Raw genomic sequence first — 18,729 nt, 5'->3', positions numbered from 1 at the left:
ACTGGAGACCTGCCAGACTAGAGTGAACTCACTGCCTTTGCTGGTTCTCACTCTTGCTCTGTCTTCCTTTCCCCCGGCACCTTCTGTCTTTCATGACATCTTTCTTGTGCTCTTCTTTCACTCCCCTGTTTCCTTCTCCCTGTGTGTCTCTCTTTATTACTTTCTCTTCCCCAATATTCTCTCTCTCTCTCTCTCTCATCCCCCCTCCCATCTACGCCCTGTCAGACAAGGCTATGTTGAAAGCCAGGCAGTGTGAGTCCTGCTGGGCTGGCTGAAGTTGGACTCCGGCCCAGGATGCAGGGAGTCTGACGGAGGCAGAGCCTGGGTGAGTGAGATAGCCGGGCAAGGTTCTCCCTGGCACCTGAAGATTCCTGCTCCCACAATCGATGGGTATCACAACCCTCTCCCTAGTCTGAGCATCCCAGCAAATCAGGAATCTGGCTGCTGTTGTGTTCAGACAAAGTGGGCATGGGTGGGTGTGATGCAGTAGGGACTGTCTGTGTGGGGAGTGGGAGAGCAGGGGAGGACTTTAGGGGATGGACGATGCCAGGGCCTGTAACCTGAGCTAGGTAAGGGAGGGGAAAGGTCAACACCTTTGCCCGGGAAGGGGAAAAAGGAAGGGAGTGGCAGGAGGGAAGCAGTTTGAGTTTGGGCTTGGGGCTGTGTGGGCGGAATTCAGGGTATCCTAGCTAGGATCCAAGCACCCTGAAAGCCCAGAAGGACTCGGTGGAGGGGTCCTGACTGTGCCTGCAAGCTCTGCTGTAACCTGTGTTCCTGTTGTCCAATAAACCTTCTGTTTTACTGGCTGGCTGAGAGTCACTGTGGGTCCCAGGAAGAGGGGTGCAGGGCCGGACTCCCCCACACTCCGTGACAACTGGTGGCAGCGGTGGGATATACTGCACCCCGTGGACGGCGCTTCCTGCAGTAAGTGACTGGGGAGCAGTAAAACGAAGGGGTGGTTAACCCCTGGGAGTGTGTGCCCAGTGAGAAGGACTTTGCAGTAACAGGGTCCCCCGGGGGATTGCAGCGAGTGGTCCCAGGGGCGGAGGAGTCTGCAGCTCGACCCTGGCAGAGAGGTGGTGACCTCAAGAAGGGCTGGTGCACTAGGGGTCCCCCTGGAAACCGTGGGGAGCGGCGAGCACCCCGGCCTGTGAGTGGCCAGCAGGAAGATGTATGCCAAGCGGCGCAAGTGTGACCTGGTGGAGCTGTGTAAGCAGAGGGGGCTGCACCCAGGGAGGCTCAGCAAGGACCAGCTGATTTCCCAGCTGGAGCAGGGAGACCGCATGAATGAACGGAGCCCTGTCTCTGAGGGAAGCAGCCGAGAAGATGCAGCGCAGGCACCAGTGACTGTCCCTGCCGGGAGTGGTCAACCGGCAGACGAGGGCTTCCCGAGACCCCCCCTTCCTAGGCGTAGAGGAAGGGCGGGGAGAAGCCCAGTGTATACCGAGGGCACCGTGACACCCCCGGCCAGCAGGGGATCCGCCCGGCGAAGCCCACCCCCCAGCAGGGGATCCTCCCGGCAACGCTCGGCATCCGTGGAGCGGATGCGGCTGGAATATGAAAGGGAGCTGAGACGGGAGGAGCTCGAGTTAAAGAGGCGAGAGCTGGAGGAGAAGGCGAAACAACGTGAACATGAGCTGGAGGAGAAGGCGAAACAGCGTGAACATGAGGAGAACCAGCGTAAACATGAGGAGAACCAGCGCCAGCGTGAGTGGGAGGAGAAGGAGAAACAGCGTAAACATGAGCTGGACCTGGCCCGGCTGAGGAGCAGTGAGGCCCCGGCTGCGGTGAGTGAGGGGGGACCCAAGCCTACAAAGAGCTTTGATAAGCACTTGCTGCCCCGGCGTAAGGAGGGGGAGGACATAGATACCTTCCTGACGGCTTTTGAGAATGCCTGCGAGCTGCACAGGGTTGACCCTGCAGACAGGATTGCAGTTCTCACCCCCTTACTGGACTCCACAGCCGTGGAGGTGTACAGCCGACTGAAAGGGGCGGAGGCAGGGGACTACGAACTGTTCAAACAGGCCCTGCTCCGCGAGTTTGGGCTGACTCCTGAGATGTACCGGAAAAAGTTCCGGAGCCAGCGTAAAACCCGTGAGGTTACATACCTACAACTGGTCAACCGGGCGCAGGGGTATGCTCGCAAGTGGACAGCTGGGGCCCAAACTAAAGAGGACCTGCTTGACCTATTTATACTGGAGCACCTGTACGAGCAGTGCCCGTCCGACCTGAGGCTGTGGTTGATGGACCAGAAGCCGGAGAACCCGCAGCATGCAGGCCAGCTGGCCGACCAATTTGTGGACAGTCGGGCAGGGAGATGACCCCTTAGTGGATCTATTCCCTGGGACAAAAGCTGGTCCCCCCCTGGAGGCGATTCCCCTCTCTGAGCAACTGACCCCGGGCCAGCACGCTGAGATCAGAGGGGTGCTGCATCTGTACCGACAGCTGTTTTCCAACCAGCCTGGACGCACTAATTTGACTGTCCACCGGGTGGAGACTGGGTCACATCCCCCTATAAGATGCTCCCCTTTTCGGGTCACTGGTAAAACTGCCCAGGATCTTGAAAGAGAGGTCAGGGACATGCTGGCTTTGGGGGTGATCCAGCCGTCTTCCAGCCCTTGGGCCTCGCCAGTGGTGCTAGTCCCCAAGAAGGATGGGTCAATCCGGTTCTGTGTGGACTATCGAAAGCTCAATGCCATCACCGTATCTGATGCCTACCCTATGCCCAGGCCTGACGAGCTCCTAGACAAGCTAGGAGGTGCTCGGTACCTCACCACTATGGATCTTACCAAAGGCTACTGGCAAGTGCCGCTGGACGCAGATGCCAGGCTGAAATCGGCCTTTATCACCCCTCTGGGGCTCTATGAGTTTCTGACCCTGCCCTTCGGCCTCAAGGGAGCGCCAGCCACCTTCCAGCACCTGGTGGATCAGCTACTGAGGGGGATGGAGAGTTTTGCCGTGGCGTATATTGACGACATCTGCATCTTCAGCCAGACCTGGGAGGACCACATGTCCCAGGTTAAACAAGTCCTAGACCGACTCCGAAAGGCTGGGTTAACCGTAAAGGCTGAGAAGTGCAAGGTGGGGATGGCCGAAGTATCTTACCTGGGCCATCGGGTGGGGAGCGGCTGCCTGAAGCCGGAACCAGCCAAGGTGGAGGTGATCAGAGACTGGCCTGCTCCCCAAACCAAAAAGCAGGTACAGGCCTTTATTGGGATGGCGGGGTACTATCGAAGGTTCGTGCCCCACTTTAGTGCCATAGCCGGCCCCATCACTGAACTATGCAAAAAGGGGAAGCCAGACAAGGTGATCTGGACTGAGCAGTGCCAGGAGGCTTTCCGGGCGCTGAAGGAGGCTCTGGTTAGTGGCCCAGTTCTGGCAAACCCAGATTTTGACAAACCCTTTATGGTGTTCACTGATGCCTCAGACACGGGACTGGGGGCAGTGTTAATGCAGGAGGATGAAAAGGGGGAGAGACACCCCATCGTGTACCTGAGTAAGAAGCTGCTACCCCGGGAACAAAGCTACGCAGCCATCGAGAAGGAATGCCTGGCCATGGTGTGGGCCCTTAAGAAACTAGAGCCATATCTCTTTGGGCGACACTTCACCGTGTACACCGACCACTCTCCCCTGACCTGGCTGCACCAGATGAAAGGAGCCAACGCCAAGCTCCTGAGGTGGAGCCTGCTCCTGCAGGACTATGACATGGACGTGGTCCATGTGAAAGGAAGTGCCAACCTGACAGCGGATGCGTTGTCCCGGAGAGGGGGCCCTGAGCTTCCCCAGGTCACTGGGCAGAGTGACCCCGCTCAGTTCAGTCTCGAAGGGGGGAGAGATGTGATGCAGTAGGGACTGTCTGTGTGGGGAGTGGGAGAGCAGGGGAGGACTTTAGGGGATGGACGATGCCAGGGCCTGTAACCTGAGCTAGGTAAGGGAGGGGAAAGGTCAACACCTTTGCCCGGGAAGGGGAAAAAGGAAGGGAGTGGCAGGAGGGAAGCAGTTTGAGTTTGGGCTTGGGGCTGTGTGGGCGGAATTCAGGGTATCCTAGCTAGGATCCAAGCACCCTGAAAGCCCAGAAGGACTCGGTGGAGGGGTCCTGACTGTGCCTGCAAGCTCTGCTGTAACCTGTGTTCCTGTTGTCCAATAAACCTTCTGTTTTACTGGCTGGCTGAGAGTCACTGTGGGTCCCAGGAAGAGGGGTGCAGGGCCGGACTCCCCCACACTCTGTGACAGTGGGAGATCTCCCAGATGGTTCATGGCTGTGTCCTCACCCCCATAGTTATTGGCAGTGCCCATAATATACCCTGCTGCCCTAACACTGACCAAAGCCAGATGCAAAGGCCCCCCTACCCAACCTATATATGCCCTCCGAATGGACTGGTTCATCACTGGTGAACGTGTGTTATAGGTCCCCCTCCCTGGCTGGATGAGCCCCTACTCATATGATGGCTGCCATTTTGGCTGATACAGAGAGGATTGAGCTTGGGATCTCCAGAGCTAAAAGGACGAGCTGCTACAGCCTGAGCCTCTCGGAGGGTGGGGGTGACTCAACATCTCCCGGACTGTTGTTCATGTCCCTGGTGCTTAGAAATGGGATGTGCCGCTGGTAGTGACTGCTGCCATTGCCAGGATGCTGAGTCTCTGAGCAGAAGCTGTAAGGGGGCTAGGTGTCCTGCTGCTACATGTGTTCTGGCTGCCCCCCATTGCCTCAGTCCCAGAGTAACCTCATTTCTGGAAACACAGTTAATGGCTGGTGGTTCTGCTGGGAATCCTGGGGAGATTCCCAGCCGGTGTTAGGTAAATACTGTCCTGTTTGGCTGGTATTAAGCTCAGCCTGGAGATGAGCTATGTCCTCCTAACACTAAGTGTGGGGCATTGGAAACATGCCACCTCCCATACCCAAAGGATCTCGTAACTCTCCAGCACAAGTGCAAATAGCCACCCAGGAGTCAGGTCTCAGCCCAGCATCTAAAGGCCAAGTGTCCACTTTCAGTAGCCACCCTTGTGACTGGCAGCTTCAACAGACAGGTCAAGGAATGGATGGACCCACAGAGCCTGGTCTCTCCTCACTCTGTTCAAATGGGAGATGAGAATGAGACCCTTAGCTCCTCTTCTCTGCTCTCTAACTGGGATGACTTGTTTGTGTTCTGCTGGTGCCTAGCCCCATTGTGCTGGGTCCTGTACATACCCCCAGGGCAGGGACTGTCTCTCCGTGAAAGCTGAAAATCTAAATGGACAAGACAGACCATAGAAGGACCGCTCTCCTGGTTGTACAGATGGGGAACTGAGGCAGCGAGAGATTTAGGCTGCATCTGCACTAGGAGTGGAGGTGTCCCTTCCGGCTTGAGGAGACACGCCTGCATTCTCTCTGAGTGGGCTACTGTGCTAGAAGCAGAAGGGTAGCCCTGGGAAAAGAAGGGGTGAGCTACCCCAAATACATGCCAGCCTGTTGGATGGGATCCTGCTTGGGGTGGCTAGCCCCTCCTGCTGCTCAGCCCACCATGGCCACCCCTCTATTTTTAGCAGGCTAGTTCGATCAGAGTAGTGCGTCTCATTAAGCTGGGATTGTTGTCTCCAGCTGGAAGTGGAGCCAGACCCTAAGCGAGTTGGCCGAGGTCACGCCAGGAGACAGTGGGAGCAGAACCTGGATCTACCTCTTCTCTGCCTGGTCCTCTTCTGCTTCCATTCATCCTCTCTTCTTCCCTTCCCTGCCCCAACTTCTGTGCAATAAGCACCCCCATCTGACTCACTGGATAGTTTCAAGGCACTGGGTATGCCCGGGAATCTTGCAATGCCACCGGCCACGCCCTGTGTATAAACAGAGGGCTCCAGGGTTGCCAGTCGGGCGCCTCTGCCCAGCAGTAAACTCACTGAAAAACAGAGAAGTTGCGTAACAGTGACACTCTTGGCATTACCAGCCCAAGAGATCTGGGGAGAGAGACAAAGAGGAAAAGAAAAACAGCCCCTTGACTCTGCTGCTTCTCACTGGATTACTGGGTTGCTGTGATTTTAATTAACACCTGTGTGTTTTGGCAACACAAGCTCCTGTGACAAATTCCTCCTCTTGGCTGTCATGGGGGAGAGAGCACATCTTGTAGCAGGAAACAGGGCGTGCGGAAAACTTAACCCTCTTGCTCCACTCACCATCACTCCTGGGCCTTGTCTACAGTAGCAAATTAGGTGGTGTCAGGCCATGACTCCAAGGAGCCCTTCTGACTAACATGATGTTAAAAGCAACTGTGCAGTCAGTGTAGATAGAAGCAGGACAGACAGACCAGTCTTGTGAATCATATTCTCAAAGGACTGTGGTTAACGAGGAGTATTGTTAGTTATGAAAGTGTGTGTTGCTTCCGATATTCTGCTCTGTTCATCTTGGGGAGATGATCTAGGCCTGGTTGCTCATCTTTAATTCCAGTACTATGATGTACTGCAATAACCAATGGTTATTAATGTCATTGAGCAGTACTATGTGCGGTGGGAGGGATATCAAAAAGGAGGCACTGATCAGCATTCACTACACTCTGTGTGATACTAGAAACCTAGAATTCTTCTCTGTGGTGGAGTGTCACATTTTCAATAGCTGTGTCTATGATTCTGGGTGCCTATTATCCTCTAGCAGTGTCACTGTGTCAGCAGTGTGGGTGAGAAATGCTATTGAAAATGAAAAATTGAGATTGTAATTATCTGTCTGTCTAGCTATCTAGGTGCCTGTCTGTCTGTCTGCAGCATCTATCGTCGGTATCTGTATGGTGTCTGTCAGTTGCATCTGTCTGGCTAGTCTAGGTGTCTGTGTCTGTCTACAGCATATATTGATAGTATCTATCTATATGTCTAGCGAGCTATCTGTCTAGGTATCTCTCTACCTATTGATGGTGTGTGTACATGTAATAGAGTATCTGTGTATCTAAGGTTTCTGTCTATAATGGCGTCTGTCTATCTGGATGTCTGTCCACAGCTTCTGTGGATGGTTTCTGCATAGTATCTATCTGTCCATGGCATCTCTGTATTTCTCTATTGATGGTATCAACTTTCTCATCATAAAGTTAGCTCTAAAGAAACATCCTTTGTAATGAAGTGAGAATGAGCATCCTGAATTTGATAAAGAACATCACTGTCCATAGAGCTGACCAAATTCCCTCTCCCAGCCAGAAAAGAAGTCCAGTTTCAAAGTTACCACCACTAACACTCCCTGTCCCAGCTTGTGGTCTGTGACAATGAACCTTTACGCTGTCGTCCCTCTGAAATCTATGATGGATGAGCCCTTCCCTATCTCACTTTCTTCTCTCCTGGCTGCCATCTTGGATTCCCTCTTGCAGGAGTGGGAAGCTTAATCGGGCCTGGTCTTTTCTCGGTTCCTTTTGTACCCGATAGTATCTCAGGGCACTTCCCAGGGCTGGAGATGATAGGCAGAGGTGTGATAGGTAATAGATTCAGGCCTGCTCCTCCCATCATATTGCTGTTACCCTCACTGATTCTTACTGCAGGGTCCACCTGCTCCACTCCCCTCTCAGGCCTCTGCTCTCCCAGCTCTGTGTGCTCTTCTGAAGATGTTGCATGTGCCACGATGTGCTGCGTTCACTCCCCATTGCAGAGGCTTCTGCGGACTTTCTGGGAATTGCTGGTGATGGTTGTTGCACCAGAGTGGACCGGCGGAGGAATCTCCCTTGATCCAGAGCCTACACTCAGGGAAGTGCTAGAACATGCCTTCCTGGCTGACCTTCATGCCAGCTGTTGTGGTGGAGTAGCACTTGTGTAGGGAGACACAGTGGCGCCTTGTACTCAGTAATGGCTCCTTGAAGGCTTGGACGTTAGAACCTGTTACATTGCGGAGGAATGCCAGCTCTGGGCACCGGGCTTGTCCCTGCAGTCCTTTTGAAACCTGCCATGAGCTCTTCAATGGAGATCCTTTTCTCTGGTGCATGTGCTTAAACATCCCTCCAGAGGAGATGGCACCTACCAGGGCACCAGAGTGTGCAGATGAACCCAAACCCCGCCAGGCTATTTAAACCTTCCAGCACGAGGTACCAGAGGTGAGATTTGCTACCAAGCCCAGCTGCTCCGGTTAAAAGTAGGAACGCGAATTAAAGAAAATAAATGGAGCCTTGAGCAGCATTTCCATTTTGATGAGCTGGCAGGGGAGATACTAACATGAAAGCAGGTTTCTTAAGGAATTATTGCAAAACAAAAGCGCCCTTAAAGCTGCCGTAATGTGCTCGGCACACTGTAGGTAATAAAGATGGAAATGATAATGATTGTAGATTATGCGCAAGGTTGCTCACCTCCTCACTGCCACTTGTCATGGGATAATTTAGGGCTGCCAAAAGCTGGCTGTCAAGTAGCAATTCGACAAGAAGGCTCCCCTCCCCTTAGGGGCTTGTACCGTGCAGGGCTCTTCAGTGCTCAGGCTGCTAACAAGCTGATTAGAGGCTAGCACCATGCTGTTCCCAGCTCCCTTTGGAGACAACACAGCCGCCCTTCTCGTCAAAGTGTGCCCACTCCCTCTGCAGCCACTGACCTGTAAGAGAACCGTTTCCTTCATGCATGCACTCCCCTGCTGGGGACGGTCGGCTCTGGGACGCACCTGCTTGGTATGGAGATTCTACAGCAGCTGTATGCCAAGCTGCCATAAGGGCGGGCAGGGGGGCTAACTTGATATTTCCACAGGAGATGAAGGAAGACAGGGGGCCTAACTCTCTCAGTTTCCGTTTGACAATCCCAGTCGGAAGATGGTCCAAATTGGCATCTCTTTGACAGTCCCTCTCCCCCTGCTTTAATTTCATCTCTAAACCCCGGCAGGGGCCGACATTCCCTTTGCTTCCTCAGATAAAGCACTTTGAATTTCAGATGCTGCACCAGCACTTCCCTGAGCATTTCCAAACATCCGAGGGGCCTGAGTCTCCTCCCGTCTCCTCCCCCGGAACTCTGCTTTCCCCATCATTACACCCAGGTGAGAAACCGGGCCCTGCATCTCTTTGCTCTGCATCTGGGGGCGGAAGACGCGTGTAGACCGGTCTTCTGCATGCTCCTGGGCCCAACTGGGCAAAAAATGTTAATGAAGCTTTTTGGGCTGTCCCTCGGAGTCATGGAGTTCTGTTCAAGTTCGGAGTGACAGCCGGCGAGCTCTTGTCCATGGGAGCTTGTGTTTAAACAAAGACGTTCTTTCCGTCTTATCTTTGCATCTGTCAAACAGCACGTGAACCTGGAGCCTGCTCCTCACAGCTCTCTGCTCTGCCTTGCCTGGCCGTGTGATCCTTTGGGTTCCCCAGCTGCACCCAGTGCTTGTACATAGCAGCAGTTGCTCCGCACAGGCGGTATCACACCTGAGCCCTCTGCCCATCTGTCTGTGGATCTAGGCCTCTGCCATTCTGCATGCTAAACCGAAGCTTATTGAGAATGCTGGTTCAACCTTGGGCTCTCCGTTGCAGGTATAGATGGTGGAACTGGAGTCTACTACTGTCAGATGAGGAAGCTGAGAGAAAGGATGCTTTGAGGTTACAGTGCTGGCCTGGGAAACAGGGGTTCAGTTCTTAGCTCTGCCATGGATTCCCCATGTGACCTTAGGCACATCACTTAGCATTCATGTGCCTCTGGGGATGATAATCCTTCATCTGTTCTGATTGTAAACCCATTGGGGTAGAGGGGACCATCTCTTAGGGGGGGTATACAAACAGTGCCTTGCACAGCAGAGCCCTGATCTTAGATGAAGCCTCTAGGTGCTACCACAACACAAATAATATAGCGCCCCCCCAGATCTAAGGATGCGCCGTTAAAATGTCTTCATGGTGGATGCGGGTGTTTTGCTGCCAGTGGCTGAGATTAAACCCTAGTCGCTCCCTCAAAGCATCTGTGCTCAAGTCCCATTGGAGTTATGCGAGCAAGGCTGGCTCATTGTTTTCTACTGAAGGAATCAGATGAGATCTCAATTTTTTTTTTACTTCCCCTCCCCGCCACCCTGTGTCTACAATTTTGGATGGAGGAGGCATATTGTTATAACAAGTTCCCGAGCCCTTTCTCAAAGGAGCCTCTTATCCCTGCAGATCCCAGTGGATTACAGAAATAGCAATAATAGAGCACTAAAGAATGAGACAATTTCCTGTTCTGATAAGGCAGAAGCTGAAGAGCGGAGTCATTGTAAATTTCTCTGTTTATCACATTTGCTTTCACAGATGGAGAGAAGAGGATAAAATGTGGCCACTTGTTTGTTTCACAAGGGCTCTTGGTGAAATGAATCATAGAATCCTAGAATATCAGGGTTGGAAGGGACCTCAAGAGGTCATCTAGTCCCACACCCTGCTCAAAGCAGGACCAATCCCCAACTAAATCATCCCAGCCAGGGCTTTGTCAAGCCTGACCTTAAAAACCTCTAAGGAAGGAGATTCCACCACCTCCCTAGGTAACCCATTCCAGTGCTTCACCACCCTCCTAGTGAAAAAGTTTTTCCTAATATCCAACCTAAACCTCCCCCACTGCACCTTGATACCATTACTCCTTGTTCTGTCAAGGAGTAATGAAATGATGAATGGGACTCTCACATGGCTTGTCCATATCACCAGAGCCCCAAGATAGAATGCCTAGGGGATGGGTACAGAGGGGTAATGATACAAAGGATTTGATGGATGGGTATCAATGTAAAAGCATCCCACGGAGATTTAACTGCTTGTTCCACTTATTAGCTCCCCTGGCTCAACCTCCTACCATGCCTGTGTCCCCACTTGACCTCCCACGTGTTGCACCCATTTACACTAGATCTGAGGCCATCTGACTACTCTGCAGTTTTTAAAGTGAATTGAGTGCTGGTGACAGGCAGCAGATTAGCAGCACCAGAGATGGGTGCTGTGCAGTTGGCCAGGCGATGGGAACTATGGGAGCTGAGCCAGTGGCTGGAATCTGAAGCTCAGACTAGAGATAAGGAGGAATTTTTTAGCAGGGAGGGTAATTAACCATTGGCACAACTTACCAGGGTTTGTGGAGAATTCTCCATCGCTGGAAGTTTTAAAATCCAGATTGGATGTTTTTCCTAAAAGACTATTTTCGTTTAACCATTGCTATTGGGCCTGAAGCAGGAATTAATTCAGGGAAGTGATGTGACTTGTGTTCTTCAGGTGGTCAGACACAATGCTGCCTTCTAGCCTTAAAATCTATGACTCCGTGACCAAGAAGTGTGCAGGGGGATTATGCAGCCACTTAGGTTTGGATCTAGACTCTGTTGAAGCCAATGGGAAGACTTCTATTGAAGTCAGTGGGCTTTAGCTCAAGCCCTGAGGAGGCTGGTGCTCATGGCTTGGAGGCAACATCATTTTGTTGCTGTTTGTTTCTAATGTTCTCTGTGTGTAAAGGTTTAAGAGGCTCATAGCTTCGGGCCCCCTAGAAAAGGGTGGTTTGTGGAATGCGGGAGATGGTACGGCAGATAGGGTTGTGGAGGGGAGTGCAACCTGGAGAAAGGCCCGGGGGCTGGCAAGGGTGCAGGGCAGAATGGGATGGGGCAGCAGCCAGACAAGAGGCTTAGGCTGAGTGAAGAGAGCACAGGGGAGGAAGGGGAAGGAGAACAGGGCTGAGCCAGGCGAAAATAGAGGACATGGCTGTTTGAATGTTCCCAGTGGCTGGGTTGCTGTGTGGACTTTTGGTGCCGTTTCTGCTTAACTGACCTGGCTACCCCCTTCGCAGGCTCTGGCCCAGGAGAAGTGACCAGAAGGAAGGGGCATGGCTGGGGTGCCTTTGTGGTGCAATGATCCCTGGCTGCATTAATGACCCTTGGGAGGGCCTGATCTAATTTAGACTATCCCTGAGGCTGCTCTAAACTACATCATGGTCTGGGATGGGATCAGAGATGGGATCCTTTGCTCTCTCACCTCCTTGGGTGCAGCCAGCACTTATTGGATACATAGAGGATGATGTAGGCAGGCACATCAAAAGATCTCAGGCCCCTAGGTAAGGTAGCTCTGAACCACACGGTCATCATACAAACATATGGGTGGTAGATATAGGTGGGGTGCCATTCCCAGCTCTCCCATAGGCTCCCTCTGTGGCTCTCCCTTTAATTAACCCAGTTTCATGCTCCCCTTGGGAGGTAGGTCAGGATCTTATCCTCATTGCACAGGTGGGGAAACTGAGGCGCAGAGCTGGGCTGCAGAGTTGGGAACAGAACCCAGGTTTCCCGCTTTAACCACTAGACATGTTCCCTAGAGCAATGGTTCTCCACTTTTTCCATACAGGGGGATACACCCCTGCCCACCTAGCCAGGCTCATGCTCCCATTTAACAATGTGGGAGGGGCATGGTGGTCGTAACCCCCTGGCACCAGTTCAGGACGTTGGGTTGAGAACCGCTCTGGAAGGGTGGGCTGCACCTGCTCTTGGTAAGTCACTCAGAGGCTTTGCAGCCTTGGTGTCGTACTGGATTCAGTGCAGCTCTTGGATCCTCATGGACTGACCCATAATGTGATTGTTTTATCTGCGACTCATCTGCAGGCTGTGACTTGGCTGACCTCACTGTAGTGTTCCAGTCCTTTAAAAGCCCCAGGCTGGATCAACTCAATACGCAGTCTTCCGGGTTGCACTTCAAAAGAGCCCAGACCAGCTTTGGCTGGCTCAATGCAGCAACCGCATCCACTCATCTCTGTGGGCTGAGTCACTCTGAGCACAAGACACTGGTGCCCTGATCTGTGCACTGGCTGCCTATTTGCTTCAACGTGCAACTCAAGGGGCTGGTCATGATCTATATTGTCCTATGCCAGAGAGGGGTCTGAGTTCTTTGCGTGTGTCATCATAACAATTGGAAGATATAGCTTTTTAAAGTTGGAAGATATAGCTTTTTAAAAGCCTCGGACAAAGTTCCTCCCAAAAGGCTATTAAGGAAGCTAAGTTGTCATGGAGTGGGAAGCAAAGTACTGTCGTGGATCAGAAACAGGCTCAGACAGGGAACAAAGGCTAGCAATTAGTGGTCAATTTCCAGTATGGCAGAAAGGTTACCAGCAAGGTGCCTCAAGGTTCTGTGCTAGGTCCAGTGTTTAATATATTTATCATTGATCTGGAAAAGGAGGTGAACAGGAAGGGGAGACAAAGTTACTGATGTAGATCAAGGCTAGAGAGGATGGTGGGGAGCTTCAGAGGGCTCTTATAAAGCTAGGTGAACGGGCAGCAGGCTACGAGATGAAATCTAGAGGAGACAAATGCAAGTTGATGTGTGCTAGAGGGAATAGCTTGAACTAGTCCCGCACTTTGCTGAGCCTTAAATGCAACTGTAACCATTCAGGAAAAAGACCAGGGTATCGCTGTGGCCAGCACAATGACAACCTCTGCTCAAGGCACAGTGGTGCTCAAAAAAGCAAACCGAATGTTAGGAGAGGTATGGCATGGGAGACAAAACAATATTGACAATTCCATAACTACATGTGCTCTCCTAGAACAGCGTTCCCCGGCTTGGCCACCGCAAGTCAACAGAGAGAAAGGTCAGCGGCACTACACTGATTTATACGTGTTGAAGATTTGGCCTAAGGATTCTGAATGCAAATGGAGTTGACCAGCACAGCTGCCCCAAATGGAGTGGATGCAAACAGTGTTCCAGAACATAAGGGATTCTTTAGTTAGAGCTTTAAAATCCTTTCACCTGGGTTGGCTAAGGAGCTATTAGCAATACGGGGCCAAATGAATCCCTGAGCTCAATGGAAAGTGTCACCAAGCACAAATTTGGTCCCGGTGGGCAAACTTTGCTCGCAGTTACACTGCTCTAAATCTATTGCGTCTGCTCTTGCTTTCACTGGTGTAAGTGAAACTGGAGTGGATGGAGTTACACCGGTGAGAGGAGAATCAGGCCCCTTGGTTTTAAGGGGATGAATCGGGATTTGCAATGGGGTAAGCATGAGCAGAAAGTGGCTTATAGAGTCAGACCAGCAACTAACGTACATTGATTGATACTAGCCGGGGATCAGGGCCCTGGGCAACAATGGAATTAAATCCATTGAAGCCAGCTGGAGGAATCAGTCTGACTCTTTCCCTGCAATGGAGCTACATCCATTTACAGCAGGTGGGGGTGTGGCCCATGATGTCTGTCTTGACAGCCTCCCTTTAAGGCTGCCAGCCTGGTCCAACTGCCCAGCTCCTGGCTGGCAGTGAAATCATTATGCTGTTGTTTCCGCTGGAGTCCCTCATGGCTAGCGAATCCAAATAACCTTTTGTTTTCCCCTTCCCCTACCTGTTTTATTAATTGCTGCTAACAGCCCAACATGGGCCTGGAATGCAGAGATAATGCTCGAGTCATCTCGACATGGGTCCCCTTTTGTACATGACACATGTAGCAATTTGTACTGACCCCTTTTGTTGTTGTTGTTTGCGGTGTTTCTGTGGGGGCATTCAGAGAGTATTGGATTATATGCATCATCAGAGCTCACGGGGATTCATGAGTCGCTGGGAAAGTCTTTCAGAGCGTCTGGAAATCAGTCACACTCCTCGTTACTTTGAGTACACTTGTATAGTGTCTCACTTCCCCCTCCAACCTGTGTGTTGATCTTGATCTGTTCTTTCTCCCTTAGCCAACATACTTTGCTGCCTTAGCAGGCCTGTCCTTTATTGCAATGATCTGACCCCAAGCCAGTTGAAATTAATTGGAGTCTTCTCATTTGCCTCACTGGACTTGGGATCCAGCGCGTACTGATGAGTTAGATATGTGGAACATCTGTCCGGATGCTATCGAGTTCCAACCTGCCTGCCTTTCTGGGTGCTTGATGATTTGAAGCCAGGTTCTTAGCTCACTTAAACTGATGTACATCCAGAGTGACTTGATGGCGTCTGGCTCCACACCTGTGTAACTCAGAGCAGAAAGTTTGGTCCATGAACTGTGTTTTGGGTCACAAACAGAATGGGTCTGCTGGGTCTCTGTCTAATCCCCAGTGGACGTTAGTCTGCAAAAACCAGCACACTGTTCAAAGACATGGCAGGCCAGCTCTGCTCAGGATGAGGGTTAGGGGGAGTTGTTTGTCGACAGTGAGGTGCACTGGCAGAACTGTATGTGTTAAATGAGGGCCAGCAGGGGATAGTGCTGGTCAGGATTGAGGGGCATTGGTAGAGCTGTGTGGCAGCCCGGGACTGGAAAACCAGGGCATGTTGGGGGAGGGTTAGGATTGGGGGGCATTGGTAGAGCTATGTGGGAGCTCAGTGGTAACAGGGTGCTGCAGACCAAGAAAGAGGTGCACCAAAAGAACTGGTTGTGGGAAGCTTGTACTGAGGCTGCCCGAGTAATTCTAACCTCCAGTGCCTTTCATCTGCACTGAACACCCAAGAGTCTAAAATTCAGGTGGGAGTTGATATATAGGCCTCGGCAGGAAACATGGTAATTGCTGCATTTCTGCCTCCACCACGATGCTTGTGCTGGGTCTGAGTCTGGAGAGAAAATGAGGGGGAAAAAAAACCAGTCACCGCTGCAGCTGTCTGTTTGCAGCAACAATATGGAGTGGCAGGTTTGCCGCACTCTGGCCCCAGGAGGCCTGAGAAGCAAAAATGAATCTCTGCTGATCTGACTCCCCTTTGAAAGGCATCCATCAAGCGTGAAGGGAGAATTATGGATGAGAGAGCCAAGAGGAGCATTAATGAAAGCTGATGATCTCCACCGCTCCACATCTGTCCAGACCTTAGCAAACCTTGTCAGGTACCTGGAGCCTGCTGCAGGCATGCATCCCTTCTGCTGACCCCCACAGTGGGGTAACGTTGCTCAGCAGGGGTGAGGCTCACGCAGGCTACATTGCTAGAATGGCAGGGTTTTGGTTGCAATCAGCTGAACTTCTCTGGTCCACAGGGATTGGGGTCTGATAGAGCAGTTGTCTGGCAGTCAGGACACCAGGATTCTAGGGGAGGTTCTACAAGGAGTGTCAGTGACTGTCTGGCCAGCAAGATCTAGGATGTGGGCTGAGCGGGCCTAAAGCAAGAACCTTAGAAAAAGTGCAGCCAGGGGAGAATGTTTGGATCCAGTTGGCACTGGGAGTCTCAGCACTTCCAAAAATCACACCTGAGATGTCTCAGTTTGAGACAGCCACAATTGATGTCCACTTGTGAAAATTTTGACCCAAATGACTATCTGATGCTTTCACTCCCCCTCCTCCCCAAGTTCTGCATTATTCCATTCCTGTCACCAGTCTCGCTCTGGATCTGGTCACCAGTTCAGTGTTAACCTAGGACAGTAGTGATCAAAAATGGAGCAGGCCCCTATTTGAGACGAGTTGACTCATATCCATCCTGTTCCTGAAGAATGTAGGCACCAGTGTAAACTGGTATCCTGGCAACACACAGGGTTCACGCCTGTACTGCTGTGAAAAGTACCATGGGATCTGTAATCACCGTGACTGGTCAGGACCTTGTTTTTAAATCACACTGGAAAATGGCAGCCCCCAACCTGTATGGCAGCCCCCAGGGCATGCTGGGGCATTGGTTTTCTATATACCAGGGGCGAGAGTCAGTCTTGGCCTATCCAGTCTGCTAACCTGCTTTGGGACCAGACAAATGGGAGATGTTTTTTTCATGCAAAATTGTCCTTAGTAGCCAAAAGAGGGGAAGAGAGGCAGCGAAAATATGAGAGAGAAGCAGAATTTTTCCTAACCGGGTGAGTTTTCCAAAGCATCCTGCCAGACAGGGCTCTAACAGCCTGGGGAATTTTGGAATTCTTGGCCCTTTTGGATGGAAATTGCATGTCCTAGCAGCCAGGCTCACTCGCAACACCTCCCCGCACTCTGGCTGTCTCAGAAGAGAAGCTGAGGAGTGAATGGACATCAAACTCCTTTCTGTCCCATATATGGGGCTCCCTCCAGCTCAGTTTGAAACAGTGTCAAAGATCAGTGCAGGTGAGCTAGTGCCACTGCTAATCTCTCTCTCTTAGGTGCTTATACAGCCCCTTTACTGTCATATTTGTTCACCTTACAATTTTTAGTGTATATCTCCTCTCCACACCCCTGTGAGATAGGGAAGTGCTATTAACCTGGTTTTACAGATGGAGAAACTGAGGCATAGAGCGACTGGGGAAATGACTTGCCCATAATCACCCAGCCTATCAGTGGCAGAAATGGGAATAGAACTCAGGAGTCCTGACTCCTAGAGCCCTACAACGGTCTCAGACAGGCTAAAGGTGGGATTCACAAAGGTATTTAGGCACCTAACTCCCATTAATTGAGTTAGGTGCCTAAATACTTTTGTGAGTCGCACCCTGAGTTGCCATAGGTTTCCCAGGAAATCTATGGCAAAGCAGAGAACTGCAGCTGGGTCTCCTGAGTCCAGGCTAGTGCCCTAATCCATGGGCCATCAGCCAGGACTGCACTGTCTAAGTGCTGTCAACCCTCATGCCTATTGCCAGGGTTAAAATCCACATGAGCGATGATTATAAAGCAGACACCATGCCGCAGCTGAGCCAGAGGATGAAGTTCAAAAGCCACCTTGAGCATCGTCTGAATCCTTGTTAGCAACTGGAGTTCACAGCCAGGAACAAATCTGGAGCCGACCTGAAATCCAGAACCTGTGGTCGGGGTGGGGAGATGAAAGTAGAAGATGATGCCAAAAAGGGGACTGAGCAGTGAGGAGGGACATGTAACCAGGGTGCCATGAGGTTGCCCGGACCTGCCCCCTTGTTGCGATAGGGCCAGACGTGGGTGCTCCCCCTCTTAATGCCAACTGATTGACACATCTCCAGTTCACAAGGCGCCTGCCAAGCCCTTTCCATAGAAAAATGGATTATTCTACAGTCAGATTAATGGGCTTTCATTTTGCAAAACATCTGTCACCGTTAGTCCTGGACAGTGAGCGTGAAATTAGTTTTGACTGCAGAAAGGCTACGTTAGTATGTAATATGTGACTAACATTCCAACGGCTAAAGGAGCGAGCTGGAGAATGAGAATTACCTGTTGAAAGAAGACAGGGCTGCATCTATATGCACAGGGAGAAGGGAGCATGTGGATGCTGGAGGGACATATATGTGTTTCTGTAGTCAGGTTTCCATACCATACCCTTTGCAGGGGTATCCGAGCCCCCATCTGTTGCCAATGGTATGTGCAGACATGGGTTTGAGTCTTGTTCCAAGAGGGGATGTGTGCAATAGAGGTGTGTGGGCGGAAGGACTCTGTGTCTCTCTCTTGAGTGATTCTAGGGCTTTCCAAACTTTGTGTTTGCCACTGATGCCTTGACAAGTCGGCTTGCTATGTCTGTACTGATGCTGTACGGGGAGGGCTGTTGGTGGTTTCTGGCCAGCGATCCGTTGCACTACTAGAGTGTATCTGACAACCACAAAGTGGCTTAGAGGAGTGGGGAAGTTCCAGGATCAGAAGCCTCATTTTTCAGATGGGGGAAATGGAGGTACAGCGAGTGGAAAACGGCTTGCCTGCAATCACACAGCCTGTCAGTGGCGGAAATGTGAATAGAACCCTGGAGTCCTGATGCCCAGAATCCTGCAGTAGCTACCCGACCATGCCTTCGTCAGTAGCATGCAAAATGATACATTGTTTTCCTACACGCTAGCTCCTGAGATGAGGCCAGATCAAGTCACAAAGTTTAAGAGCAGAAGGGACCACCAGATCATCCAGTCTGACCTCCTGTACATCACAGGTCAGCAAGATCCCCCAGCGCCTACACCTTAAACCCGACAACGGAGACTAGACCAACCAATGACAGCCCTCAGGAGACTAGACTGTTCTGTGCCACAGGCAGAGAAGAGAAGGGACTGAGGTGTGCCTGTGCCCGGGGCCCCCACAGTGACAGGCAAA

General features: G+C 51.6%; 1 protein-coding gene across 2 annotated transcripts in view; it reads left to right on the top strand.

The window, feature by feature from the left end:
- Positions 1–18,729, top strand: part of GRM4 (glutamate metabotropic receptor 4) — a 230,659-nt gene that overhangs the window by 192,363 nt on the left and 19,567 nt on the right. The window lies entirely within an intron of this gene.

The sequence above is a fragment of the Gopherus flavomarginatus genome, chromosome 5 (genome assembly GCF_025201925.1).
Source record: "Gopherus flavomarginatus isolate rGopFla2 chromosome 5, rGopFla2.mat.asm, whole genome shotgun sequence".
Lineage (NCBI taxonomy): Eukaryota > Metazoa > Chordata > Testudines > Testudinidae > Gopherus > Gopherus flavomarginatus.
This window is presented reverse-complemented; position numbering and strand designations above follow the sequence as displayed.